Source organism: Phasianus colchicus, chromosome 6 (genome assembly GCF_987193195.1).
Source record: "Phasianus colchicus chromosome 6, bPhaCol1.hap1.1, whole genome shotgun sequence".
NCBI lineage: Eukaryota > Metazoa > Chordata > Aves > Galliformes > Phasianidae > Phasianus > Phasianus colchicus.
The window spans coordinates 21270669-21284196 of record NC_143441.1 but is presented as its reverse complement, the minus strand read 5'-3'; the positions used below and the strand labels follow the sequence as shown (position 1 = coordinate 21284196).

At 42.3% G+C, this 13528-nt stretch overlaps 2 long non-coding RNA genes across 3 annotated transcripts in view; both read left to right on the top strand.

Annotated features, from left to right (window-relative positions):
• LOC149917482 (uncharacterized) overlaps positions 1 to 13528 on the top strand; it is a 71705-nt gene that overhangs the window by 45085 nt on the left and 13092 nt on the right. The window lies entirely within an intron of this gene.
• On the top strand, positions 9308 to 13166 carry LOC116226958 (uncharacterized). Its single transcript, XR_004166443.2, has 3 exons — positions 9308 to 9381; positions 9500 to 9596; positions 12771 to 13166. It is a non-coding gene; the product is annotated as an uncharacterized LOC116226958 (long non-coding RNA).

Below are 13528 nucleotides of genomic sequence, written 5' to 3'. Positions count from 1 at the left end.
GTGCCTGCTAAAACCTCCACACTGCTCAGCAGTGGTATCTCAGTATGCCTCGCAGGGAGGAAAAAGTCTGAAGTTTGCAGTTCAAAACAAGATGTGCATCAGTAGCATGTGATTTCTTGTACGAAAACAAGTTAGAGCGTAGACATTTAAATGCATTTTTCTTAGTGACTGATGTCAGTTGGGATGTCTTAAATTGATATTTTTACAGAAGTTGAGCACAGCTATACTTTATATCCTACTGACTGTATTTTACAAGATGTATGTAAATAAAGCTATGCATGACTTCCTTTGAAAATCAGGGAAGTACAGTAGCCTCTGCTATGTAGGGAAGAGCTGTGTGAGTGATGATGGCTTGCATGTTATGAGGAAGTGAGAACTCAGTGACAGGTCTGTGCCAGATCAAGGATTGATCCGCATAGTCCTGCCCAGCCTTGCTTGGAGTCCAGCACCAAATGTTTGGGGAAGAGTATCATATAAGGACAAGCATATTTTTATACAGTACAGTATCCAGCAATCCATATTATAAGGACATCCTAAGCAGAAGGCTATACATACATCATTTTTAATGGAATTATCTTTATGGCTTTTTCTTCATGATTTTTTTTTCCTAATTGTTTTTTGAATCCATTTATACTTTCTGAGTTGCTAGATTTTATTCAGGATCAGCTTGTCAGCTGCAGTCTGTGGCTCATTGACATGCCATGCCAGTTTCTGTGATATAAGAATCCATCCCCTCAGAGAACTCAACCTTAATATAACAACTTCTTCAGCTTCATCAGCTTTTGCACTGACACATCTTTACATGTAAGCTTTTTTTTTTTTTTTTTTTTTGTAATTGAAAAACAACTGCATGCAGAAATCCAGCATTTTGATAGAGTTTTCCCAGAGCAATTCAGTAAACTTTTGGAAAAATAAGTCATCATCTTGGAAATAACTTTGAAGCTTTCTGATTCTTAAAAAAAATTGACCAAACAGAAGATTTTATGTATCTGTACAATATAAATCAAACTGAAGTGGAAAAAAAAAAAAAAAACACAAATGACACATGAAGTTCTGTGTTGGATTCCATAATAAAAGAAATGCACAAGCTAGAGGAAGCTCAGCAGGGTCTGCTGAGACGGCCAGGGAGCTTGCTTTGGCAGGGAGATCGTACTTGATGATCTCTGGAGGTCCCTTCCAACCCCTACAATTCTGTGATTCTGTGATTTTCCCAGCGAGGAGATGTTCAGCATGGGGAAGAAGCAGCTCTGGGAGGACATAACTGCAGCCTGGTAGAAACTACAGGATACTTTATTGAGAAGTTGAAGGCAGGATCTTCACAGAGATGCATGGCAGAGGACACAGAGTGATGGATGCATGTCTTGCCTCCCTCACACACATCACAAGGATCAATGGGCTAAACTGCAAGGCAAAATTCCCTTTAAGATATCTTCCTTGTCTTCAGAAGTGCCCAAAAGGGCAAAAGCACTGATCCCATCCCCACATCAAAGGCCTCCTGGCACTGGGCCTGTACATGCAGGGAGGACATGGGCTGCCCACCAGCATCTTCTCCACCTCCACTCCTCCCCTGAAGTGCTGGCTTGCATGCAACAGATCAAAACTGCAGGAGGCTCTCTCACAGCTGGAGAGGACAAACAGAGGCAGCTAGGGCTTAGAATTGGTCCACAGCACTGTGGCTTGATGGTACAGACACAGCCTGGCCTTCTGATCAGATTCCAGCAAGTAGCACAGAGTTGCACTGGAAACTGAGGACTCAGGGAGGTTCGAGTCAGCCCTACAAATTCACCTGCTTGAAAGTCTTTGCAAGATCATGGCTTAAACAGCAGCATCTTCTATCCCTTGCGTTTCAGACATCCTCCTCTCTCCAACCGTGCCTGGGATGGGGAGGAATGCACCTCTGCTGTCTCCTCATTTTTCAGTGCAGCCTCCTGGGCTGCTCACCAGAACCCAATCAAATGCTGAGATTTCCAGTTTGCTTCACTTTATTGCTTATTTAAACAGGCTCAAAACTTTAGAAGTGAAGCAAGTCCTCGGGTCTGAGCAACTACAGTGAATTGATTGTGTGTAAGGGAAATGTTGTCATAACAAAACAGGTATTGTACGGTAATTGTGCTGAGTATCCTAACAAGTAGAGTTCATCTGGCACAATTCACACAAAGCCTTTGGGGAAATTTGTTTGTTAGTAAGAGAAAAAATGCTCTCCTTAAGCTAAGACAGCTTCTTGTGAAGGTAAGCAGAATTGTTTAGAAGGAGGTGCCCTTCTCCGGCATTTTTTTGGGAAGGAATTACCTGCAGTCCCTACCACATAATCTGCACATGCAGCAGGGGAACTCAGTGATATGGTGTATGAAAGAGGTGATTAAGGGAAATATTATGGAGGAAGCAACTTTGTAAGTAGATATGGAATAAAACATTTGCAAGAAAAAATACAAAAAAAGCAAAATAAATCTGCCATTTCAGAGGCAAAGGTAACTGATATAGGTAGATGCATTCATGTTTATGTGCTTTCTTAAAGTTATAAAAATAAAATGAACTCAGAAGCATATCAGCATAAATCCTGAGTGGATCAGACAAGTGTTTTTCATTGTTCAATCGCCCTTCCACTGAACAGAGTGCTGACAGCTCTTGTAACAGGTGGCACTTGCTCTATTATGTGCTACTAAAGAGTGGAATGGTATGGGCTGTCATCCTATTCCCAAGTATCGTGCCTTAAATTTGAAAGAGCTTTCAGCATATGACTCAACTCAAACTGGCAATACGATCTTACATCTCATCTCATAAACCTGTCTACAAGAGCGTTTTGGAGTAAGTTTGAATAGGTAAATTTTTATAGCTAATTAGCTAGTCTGTATGCCCAAGGTAAAATTCTAGCTCCACTGAAATCATCTATGAAAGTCATACCAACGGTAACAAAGCCAGGTTTTACTGAATTTTTATCAAGCCAGACATTTTTAAATGTCAGAAATAATGTGCTGTGGAAACATTAGTGCCTTTGCTCAGCTGAAAGTGTGAACCACTCTCACAAACAGTTTGGCTATTCTTCCAGCTTAGGCGGTTTCTGGACATGATTTGCTGCTTCCAACACATCACACGCAGTGTTGAAACTGGCAGAGAACAGGATCTTTCTTTCTCTCCTGAAAGCGTCATATGCCAGTCCTGCTGCTGAGCCCAGGGTAACAGCTGTGATCCCAAAAAACACATCACTGGTGGGAGATTCAACCAGCAGTGCTCAAGCAGTTGGACACTGAGACAAGTTGCTGGAGAATGGCTAAACTGGCGTTAGATCTGCTCCTAGGTATGGGTTAGGATTTGCTCTTCCAGGGTAACAAACCCTTACCCTGCCACGTGAGAACTGCTGCCATCGTCAACAGTCTGTGGGTGAAATACCATCTGAATTAGAGTCATTAAACCCAGATGTATCTTTTTAGGGTCAAGGAGGTAAGGAATTGCATTTCACATTTACGGGTGAGTGAAAGGGTAAATTATAGCTATTTATCTAATTCCTTACCTTATAAAGATGAATTGGACAAGGCTTTCCCAGAAACCAGAAACATTTTGGACATGTTTTTGTATGGGAACACTTTCCCAGTTCTCACTCAAAAATGCTACCACAAGGTCATTTCTCATCACATAAACTTTCTGAACTACTTCAGACTGTGTAAGAGATCCAGGATAACCAACACCCCTCCCTATAACAAGTATAGCGCAATTCCCTGCAGATCCATCAGAGATGGATGTGCTCTCAACACACAAGCAATGGCCTTGAGAATTGGCAGAGAAACAGTTAAGGATCACATGAATTTACTCTGCTGTCCCACCTCTAAGTGAAACTGGGTGTTCCCCATTCATTCTAGCCCTGGGGACAAACAGTGAGATGCTAAGCCAGCCCTGTGTGACTGTATTTGCCTAAAACGTTTGTATTTTTCCCAACTCGGTCAATTTACATAAAAACAGGACCTGCCCCAGAAGACAAAGGTTGTGTTTTATTTTCTCAGGAAGAGAGCATGAGAAGATACTTGCTGCAGAAGGTGATGTGCAGTAATGAATATGAACCACCACTTAGCCTCAGGAAGAAAGTATGCAGTCAAAGGTTCTGCATTTAAAAGAAGCAAAAGAACTACAGGAATCAAAGCCACTATTTGTTATCAGAGGACGCCTGCCAGACCCAGAAATAGTTCTGCTGCCTGATGCTTTCTTTCCTCAGGCTCACAAACCCCAGAGGTATCTTTGGGAGTGGGTGGAGCTGCAGTGTTTTAATAAAGTATTTCAGAATTTTATTAATGTGGAGGGTTGCAAATGTCTGCAATTCTGGTCATGTGAGCATCTGCATTCAGTTGTCCAGGATTTTAATGAGGTGCCATAGAACATCAGCTTTGAAATTCATGTGGCTGTTCTTTTGGCTTAAAACAAGTCGTAGGATGGTTAATACTATGTTCACATTGAGATTTTAGTTTCTAGTTTCATGGAAAGAAAAAATAAGCAGAAAAAATATCCCATGCATTGGAGAGGATCAGAAGGACACCTGGAAATGAAAGAAACAGTTTACAAGTGTGGAACTCATAGGGTGCACAGGAAGGTTAGCCAGGAGAGACAGGGAATGGGATGTTGGAATTTCAAACCCAGAGATTTTGCTGCTGGTCTTGGGCTCATGGAAACCACTGACTGCCCCATTTCATCCCCAGTAAGGAGCAGATGAAAGCTGAAGTGAGTTTTTTAAAATCTTTTTCCTTTGAAAATCAAACTGAGCCAATCGTACCTCTCTGACAGAACAAATGCTCTCTGTTTTGGGGCTCCCTTATTAGGGCATGTAGTTCGTTTTTGGTCTCAGTCCAGCTCTGGCTGGGGCTCAGTGTCTGAAGAAGGGGTGCCTGTGCACTGACACCTTGCTCAGAGAAGTACTGTGTCGACTCAGGAGCATAGCACTGCCATTTAGGGACCCCATGCAGCCCAAAGACAGCAGCTCCCTTCCAGAAAACTGAAATCCTTTGAGGGCCACTGCTCAGATTTCTGGCCATAAACATAAGGCTGCTCTCGGAGCACGAACTGGCAGGTTGTCCAGTGTCTTGGGCTTATATTTAGTTCTCCTTCACCAGAAGAGAGCAATTCCGTATGTGAATCCTACTTTGTACATTAGTTCACTCTGTGGCTACAGTCAAGAAACACAGCTTTTCCCCCTCAGTTTTCTTCCTTCCCAAATCTCACCCCTATTTTTTGCAAATGATATAATGCTCCTCTCCTACTCATAGAGGAGTTCAGAAGACCCTGTGAAATCAGTCAGCACAGAGAGTCTCATCCTCTGTGCACAGCCCTTTCTCTGACCCATTAGCTGTTCTCAATGTCTAGGGGTGCAGGGAGGTCCTAGACCCAGCTCTGACACTGTTTGCTGAGGAACCATCATCTCTCTTGGCTTGTCCTTCTCCCAGCAGCAGTCTGTACAATTCAATCTCAGTGTGTGATGCTCCCGCAGATATGCCAGGGATAATCAGAAGCCTCTATTCAGATATTCATGATCAGGTAGGGATACTTTATAATACACCTTAGAAAATGCCTCTCTATACCTTCCCCATCCCATTGGGAACTGGGTTGTCATGAGCTGGGAGAGGAGCTAAGTGCATGCAGCCAGGACAGCCATATCATCTCTTCCCACTAAATGCAAAGACCAGCCTGACTGTGGAGACATTTGAATAACATTTTTGCTCTGTGCCAGATTGCAAGCTGCATGTCATGCTGTCAAAGCTAGCAATCAGCCTGATTGTTACAGACTTGACAAACGTGCTTATTTTTAGAACTGCTAGATATTACACATTGCACTAGATTTCTCTTTCATGTTAAAGACTTTAATCTTCTCTAGAGTTTCTTATTGGACATCTGCCCGGAATATAAAGACTGATCTTTCTTTTTTCCCCCCGTATTTGATAGAGTGTCAGAGCCTCACTGAAAGGTGTAGATGGCAGTCAAAGGATCTCAGCTGAAGTCATGCCTTTCCCACCTCTCATCCAAATTATACGTAGGGGTTATTGGCAGTATGTTGAAATAACTTTACCTTGGGATAATAGCCTTTTGCTTATCTCCCATCTATCTGTCACACTGTCTAACTTCTGTATTAACAGAGTCTACCTTTGGGCAGCTCACACAGTAAAGTAGCTGTCATTCTGTCCTCACTCCTGGGTATTTAATGTAAACTGAACTAAAGTATGTTGAAGATGTACCAGCAAAGACAGTCATTTTTCCATCTCTTTCCCCACAGAGTGAGAGTTAGCCAAAAGAGCAGCCCTGCAGCACTCCAGATGTGAAGTAGTACGGTACGTATCATTACAGGAGAAGCAGTTTCTGCCTGAGGGGTCTATTAGTAATTTTGACAGCAGAGGCACTCTAATCCTATGCAGGAGAGAACAAGGCTAAAATAAGCTGGGATCGAGTGAGTTCCCAAAATTAAGCCCCAGCTAAACGTCCTGGTACTGCCATTAGACTGAAGATTTCTACAGATTATATTCCTGAGTGTAGAACTCAATATTGCCTGGCTGTGATGGCCCAAATAAAGAGAGTTGAAAAGATGGAAAAAGTTCACTTAAATGGCTCATTTCTTTCATCCCAAAAGTAATACCGGATGACAAATGGGCTGCAGGGACAATGTACTCTGAGAAGCTCACAGGGGGTGTGCGAGCCCCTCCTTGACCAGCACTCTGCTCCTCTCTGCAGGAGTGCCATCCAAATGCAACACAAGGGGAGGCAGAAAGAAGCTGACACTACAAAACCTGACTGTTTTGCACCGCTGTTAACTGCTTCTGGCCCTCCTACCTGGGCTCACCTCTCCTTTGTATTGTGCCACAAGGTAGATTTCTCTTTCCTGCAAGTTTTTTGTGTTTTTATTTTTTAAATGTATTTTAAAAGATAAATGGTTCATGTAAGAATAAGCTTACGTACTTATCATTATCTTCCATATACTATTTTCACTCCGTAGATTCCCGCATTACTTCTGCTTTCATATTTTTCTAAACTTCATTCACTTGCTTGTCTCTTTTTTGCTTCATGCCTTCATTTGATAGGGGTGAGAGTATAGGCTTTTGATGTCTCTTTATTCATTTTAATTTTAGAAAGGGGATAGGTACAAGAAGGCTGTGTAATTTCAGTGAAAATATAGACCCATCATGTTCAGGGGTGCTTAAAAGTCAAAACATCAGGCAAAAGCTATCAAACATGGACTTGTGTAGGCCATGCACTCCTCAACCTGCATGCATTTAATCGTATTTGAAACTCACTGTGACTGTGTCTGTCCCTCCTGCCATTATTGCCAAGGCTGAGGATCCATTGCAAGAGCCTAGTCTGCTAATCCAGCTGATCCAGCTGGTGACATGAGCTGCTAAGGATATGCTCGGCAGCCAGGCTCCATGCAGAACAAGTATCTGTGCTTTGCCTCATGAGTAAGTGTGAGAAAAGGTAGGAGAGCCACAAACAACAGGGAACTGGCCTGGGGCAGTTCAGCTTGTTAGCAGAGAGAGGGGAGCAGCCTTGAAACAGATGTAACCAACACCCTTAATCTGTAATCACTGTACAGTTCTCATGTCAGGAGAGTCTGGGCAATACGAGGATCTCAACTGCTGTCAACATCCAGTCCATGAGAAAACAGAAGATGTGGCAAACCTCCAAACATAGCTTGGCTTGAAGGTCCAGTGAGTGTGTGCTATGCTGGAGAGACACTTGTTTTCCAGCTACTGATCTCAGCGCTCTTTTTTTTTTCCTTTGACAGATGGGGATTAGTGTAGATAGCCAATATGCTTAATCTCTAGAGAGCAGGAAACATTTTATGCCACTCAACAGGAGACTTTACAGATGCTAGGGGTCAAATTCAGAATGATATCTGGAAACCTAAATCCTTTAGTGGCGTTTGGCTTCCCTCTGGCCTGGGTGGAAATTTAGCCACGGAAGAGTTGCACCATAAATACTTTTGGAAAACTGAGCTTAGGCAGATAACATTTAAGCAATTTCCTGAGGAGTTACTCCTTGAGATGTCCCCAGTTTTGAAGGATGCCTACTTTGGTTATTGAGCATCAGAACAGATTATAAAAATATTTATTTACATAATGAATACTGCAGGTAGCAAGAAGCTTACCTGCTGCAGAAGAAGTGCTGGTAGGCTTGTGATTTTAAGCAGAACATCAGCCTTTGCCCCTTAGCTGCATAGCTGGAAAGGTGGTTAGTGAGTAATGTACCTGCAGCCACAGGCCTTGAGAGTCTAATGTCCCATCCATTCTGTTTAGTTGGAGTGGTATTAGAAAAACAGAATTTTACACCAGACCTGTCAATATTTCCACAGAGCTGGCATTCTTCCACATTTATTAGTGCAGTGCCTCTCTCATAGGCTACAGGCATTACTCTAAAATATTTGCTACGTCATCTTGCCTGCAGGAAAATATGAGAGATGGATTCCACTTTGAAATGAGGATGTTCAGTATGTGTCAAAACATGTTGCCTATTTTATTAATTCCTTCCCATAAGCATTTCAACTAGTCTGGTTTAAATTAAAATTCAAGAGTGAAACAGTTTAGAATAAGGCACAGCCAATACCTGCAAGAACACAGTTCCTTTAAGGCCTTGCAGTCAGCTCCATTAACATTCCAGTTTTATTGCATGTACCTGGTCTGAAGAGAGTCAGTAGCCACTGGGTGTAGCATAAATTGTTGGCCTTCAGCAAAATGAACAGCTGAAATGCACACAGTACCTGACCATGCTTGTTAGGCTATTTGCTCATTTAATCACAGGCTGTGCTAGTGAATGCCTTCCATTCAATTATCTTCAAAACCTTCATCGTGTCACTAGACAATAAAATGTGACAAGACAGGTATTACTGTGCTATGGTCATCTGACATCAAGAAATGTCTAATTATTCCCTTCAGTGATTAGCTATGATTACTGCTTTAACCTGTGTATTTAAGGACATAACTGTTTCAAATATTCATCACAGAATACTTTATAAGGCAAAGAGTTGTTCATGGAGGAAGGATGAGCAGTTCCCTGCAGACTGTCCCCAGAGCAGCAGCAACCTGGTTGCTTCCAAAAAAGTTCTGACCCCCAGAATGCCCCTAAGACACAGCAGTCACTAGCCTAAGGGCAAGCCACACATCTTGTCTGCACTGATAGCAAATGATACCAGAGCTTTAGGAAGGATCTACATATTCAACACCCACTTTGGGTCATTTTTTCTTGCCCTAAACCACTCCAGTTAGGGCTGACTGGGAGAGCTGGAGGCCAGACATTCATCTGAAGCATTCAAAACAAGTGATGTCACAGAGGCCACTGCATTATTCCAGTATCTCCAGACTACACTGGCCCCAAAGAAGCACTGTTAGCCCTCTCTGGTAACACTGACAAGCCTCACCCAAGGTTACTGCATACACTTTCTGTATTTCATTTGAGAATTGTACACAAATTTAAGATTAGGACATTGTATTGGTTAAGCTGATGCAGTCCTAACTCATCAAAGCCACTTCAACCAATACAGGACAAGGACAGACTTTTCTTACTGGCATCTGAAAACAGCAAGTTGCAAGAGTAAGAACCAATAAAAGGTTGCACAGTGCCACACTCCTCAAATGTGGGTAAGTCATGGAAATTCTTGAATTCAAATTCTGCTTCATTCAAGCCTTACCTTCACAATAAGCAATGGGCAGTGGAGGCTTCCATCCAGGAGGGGAGACTCCTACAGGCAAGGAATAGCTGAGAGGCAGGAGTGATGTTGTGTAATAGGAAGGCTGATTGTCAAGGAGAGGGCATGACAGACCCATGGACTGCCACTTTCAGTAGATCTAAATTACATCCAGGGTCAAACTAATGCTGTCTCCTTCCTTTTTGCCCTACTCAACATAAGTCAGACTCTGATGAAGTGGAAAATTTATCCTGATCTTTAAGTTCAAAGTCAAGACACACATTTCACAGTGGTGCTGCAGTAGGGGGAATTAATACTCGCATAAAGTAGTAAAACAAGAACAGCCAGCCTTTCACTGGGGGAAACTGGCAGTTTCAAAGGCACATTGCCAGTCAAAATCTCTCTCCCACTGCGGCTGAGAGTGGCTTCTCAATTTGGTCTGCCTTCCATATCGCCTTCAATGTGATGAGCTAACAACCACAGCTGGCACTGCTGCTGGCAAAGTCAACAGTTGCCTCGGGCAGATGACGGGTAGAAACAGCAAAATAGCCCTGCTTTACCTACAGCAGAGCCCTGGAAATTCAAGTTGGGGAATGTGGCAGATGTCCCACCCTAGCGCTACAGGAGGGACAGGTCTGGCTCTCCAGGACTCTCCTCTATTCCAGCCCTTCCTTTGCCCTTCTCATCCAGCCCTGGGATGAGCCCAGTCCTCTCATGTCACGGCTGCAAAATACAGTTCTGCCAACACTGCTGAGAGGCTTCAAGCTGGACCCACAGGCAATGAAGCTCTTTGCGAGAGAATGAGTTGCCAATTTTGTTTCATGTGGCACAATGAAACATTTAAATAAAATCCTGATTAAGACAGGAAGACACAGACTTGATTCACAGCAGGGAAAGCTGAAAACTGCTTACTACATGCCGTTAAATTACCAATTTCTACCATTTTATTTTTAAAGCAGATTGCTGTTTCTCTGAACTGGGAACAACATGGTATGCACATCATTTTGGATAATGTGTATGCAAGGTCACTTTGTCAATTTGATGATATTGAGTCCAAAGTAAGAAACTCAGGAGGCTTTTTCCTATCCAGTTTAGAAGTACTTTTTGATATGTAGACCTCAGCAACCCTGTGGTAGGAAAAGATCTGTCCTGAAATGTGCAGACTGTAAAGTGAATCAGTCCAACTCCACTGTAAGGACCAGAGGGAATCATTCAGCTTCCGCCAGTCATCCTTCTGTGCCAGGAATGTAGCAATGAGGTGAAAGAAACTTTGTAGTTCTCCCTCCTATTCCTTTCATTTAAGTCACAGAGCACAATTTGTACGTGCAGATCATTACCTTCCATCTCAGCTGCAGAGGACTTGTTACACGTATCAGGCACAGCTAGCAAAAGTTTAATGAGGAACACATTAAGAACAATGCACCAAAACATTAATTGAATGCTAACTGAGAATAATTTGTTGACATTATTTCTTCCTAAATCTTATCTAACTTATCAGCTTTTCCATTACCTGGCTGTATTTATGCTCACGTGTGTCTGTGTAGCTGATCTCTTCAGACCATTTCCATTTCCTATTGGAATAAGCATGAGCAATACTGAAGCAAATGCACTTCATACAGATTGAGGTATGTAGAGACAGGAATGCAAGAACATGCAAAATAACTATAAATAGAGCCTGATCATGAGTTTTAAGATGCAATTACTGGGATTCATATTTGCTAGTCCTTGGAGGTATTTTCTCAGATCTTCCTCAGAAATCTTTTATCTCCCATCAGCTAAGCCAGCTGTGAGTTTGCAGCACTGTCTGCATGCATATCTAGTCCTTTCTTTACTGTCTGCCTTCAGCTGTGGCAGAAAGACATAGAAAATGTTGCAACACCTACCTTTTGTGTTCATCTGCAGACAAGAGGAATATGTCATATATACTAACCACTATAACTGTTGTGTTTGTTTTCAGTGCCCAGGCAGAGAATAAGTGGTGTTGATTTTTAGGTATCTGTAATTTTAGATGACAGTGCAGTGCACAGTGCAGATGAGTTTGTATTGCTGCAAAAGTGAGCGCCCAGACATTTTAGAACATCCCTTTGAAACTCATCCCTCACTTCTATGCTGATGAAGCCTTATAGTTGTAGCTGCACCCCATAGTAACAATTTTTTGGTGAAACCATCTTCCCTCAGCAATGCCATGTTTTAAGGAATCCAGCTGAGTTAGTGACATTCCCTTCTTCTGCAGTTACAAGGGGGCACTGATAGCCCACAGTCACCATACTGCTGCAATTCCACTCCAGGCTGTGATGGAGAACAGTCAGGCCTGGCAGCTGCCACTACAGAAGGCTTTCATGTTGGAATCATGTTAGATCTTTCAGTTGTTTTAGACCTAGAGTTGCCTAAGCAGCACTGATAACAAGCTGAAGAAATCTAAAGCATGCAAATGAAGAAGTGCTATGCTGAAACTGCTTGCTCTTATCAGATATTTTTTTCTGGGCTTAGGAGGCTATCTGTATGTCCCTTCTCTAGTGCCTGCTTTTGTTACACCTCATCTTCTTTATGTCCAAGCAATCTTACATAGTTGTTGGTGCAGAATGCCATTTACCCTGTACCAGTAATGCTCAGGTATGCTCATGGAGCAGGGTATCGTCTCTCCTTAGAAAACCTTCTCTCCTCACCAAAATGCCCTCTTGTGAGACAAACAAACAGATAGAGGGATGAGAACAAAAGGTCCTAGGAATGCAGAAAGGATGAGGCAAAGAAGAGGGGTGAACTTGTTGGTGCATTAGTCTATTAACTCAGATGCCAATAGAGCTATGCAAAACCTCGAGGTCCTACCAGACAACAGGATGCAATGTTAATGAAAGAAGTTGTTTTCAACTGGCTGCACTGAGGCTTCTTCTCTTCACCCTAAGTATCACTATAGCAGCAGCAGTGGAGAAGTGTAGATTATTTCAACTTCAGATATATAGCTTCTGTGGCCAATTCCTTTACACGACTTGTGCTCACTGTACCCGGACTTTCTATATGGTCACCTAAGTCTCCTTGTCAAGCCTGAGCACACTTAGTTTCCAAAGCAGGCAAGAATAAGATTCATTCAACTTGTTGTGGGTGAGGCTTACTGAATTTGTTATTGCAGCAATCCTTCAGTGAGACCTGCAGCTCTCAGTGACTCCCAGCGATGGACTCAGCTTACATGACACTACTGAGACCTGCATTGCAATAATAAGCCATTGAAGTGATTGTTCATTATACATAATTAAGATGTTGGTTAACCATGACATCCAGAATGAACGTTAGAGCAAAGACACTATGCTAAATCTGGAGCAGTATTCCAACCCATCAAGATATCAGTGTGATTGACAGATCAGATAATCTCTTTAGTAATCCTCTGAATTCTAAACACAGACACCCATAACTCAATGGCAGATAAGAACATGCTGTGGTTATACTCTACCACAGCGGAGAACAGAGTTTCGGTTGACTGGCTTTGTTCACTCACTGTTGGCACAAGGCTGTTTGAGCATCTCTGTGTAAAAATAAAGTTTAACTGTAACTTTATTATGGTCTGGCATGTTCATTAATATCAGTGAAAAATTCTTGCAGAGATTCTGCTTTTAATTTTTTTGTAAGGCGGTAATGATGTAATAAAGATTAATTAGTGTAAGTTATAGTGTCTGAAATGTATACCTTCAAGCTGTTAAATGTGCCAGTGGAGATCCATTATGACAGCAACGGGCATATTATTCTCAATAGGGATTGCTCTATTTGCCAGTGTGAGATGTGTGCTTGTTATTAAGACAAAACCAGTGAGGGGAGCTCAGATTTAAAGGCAGCTAAAATAAGAGCCTTGCTTTACACAGCATGATAAGCCTTGATTTTGTAAACACTATTACT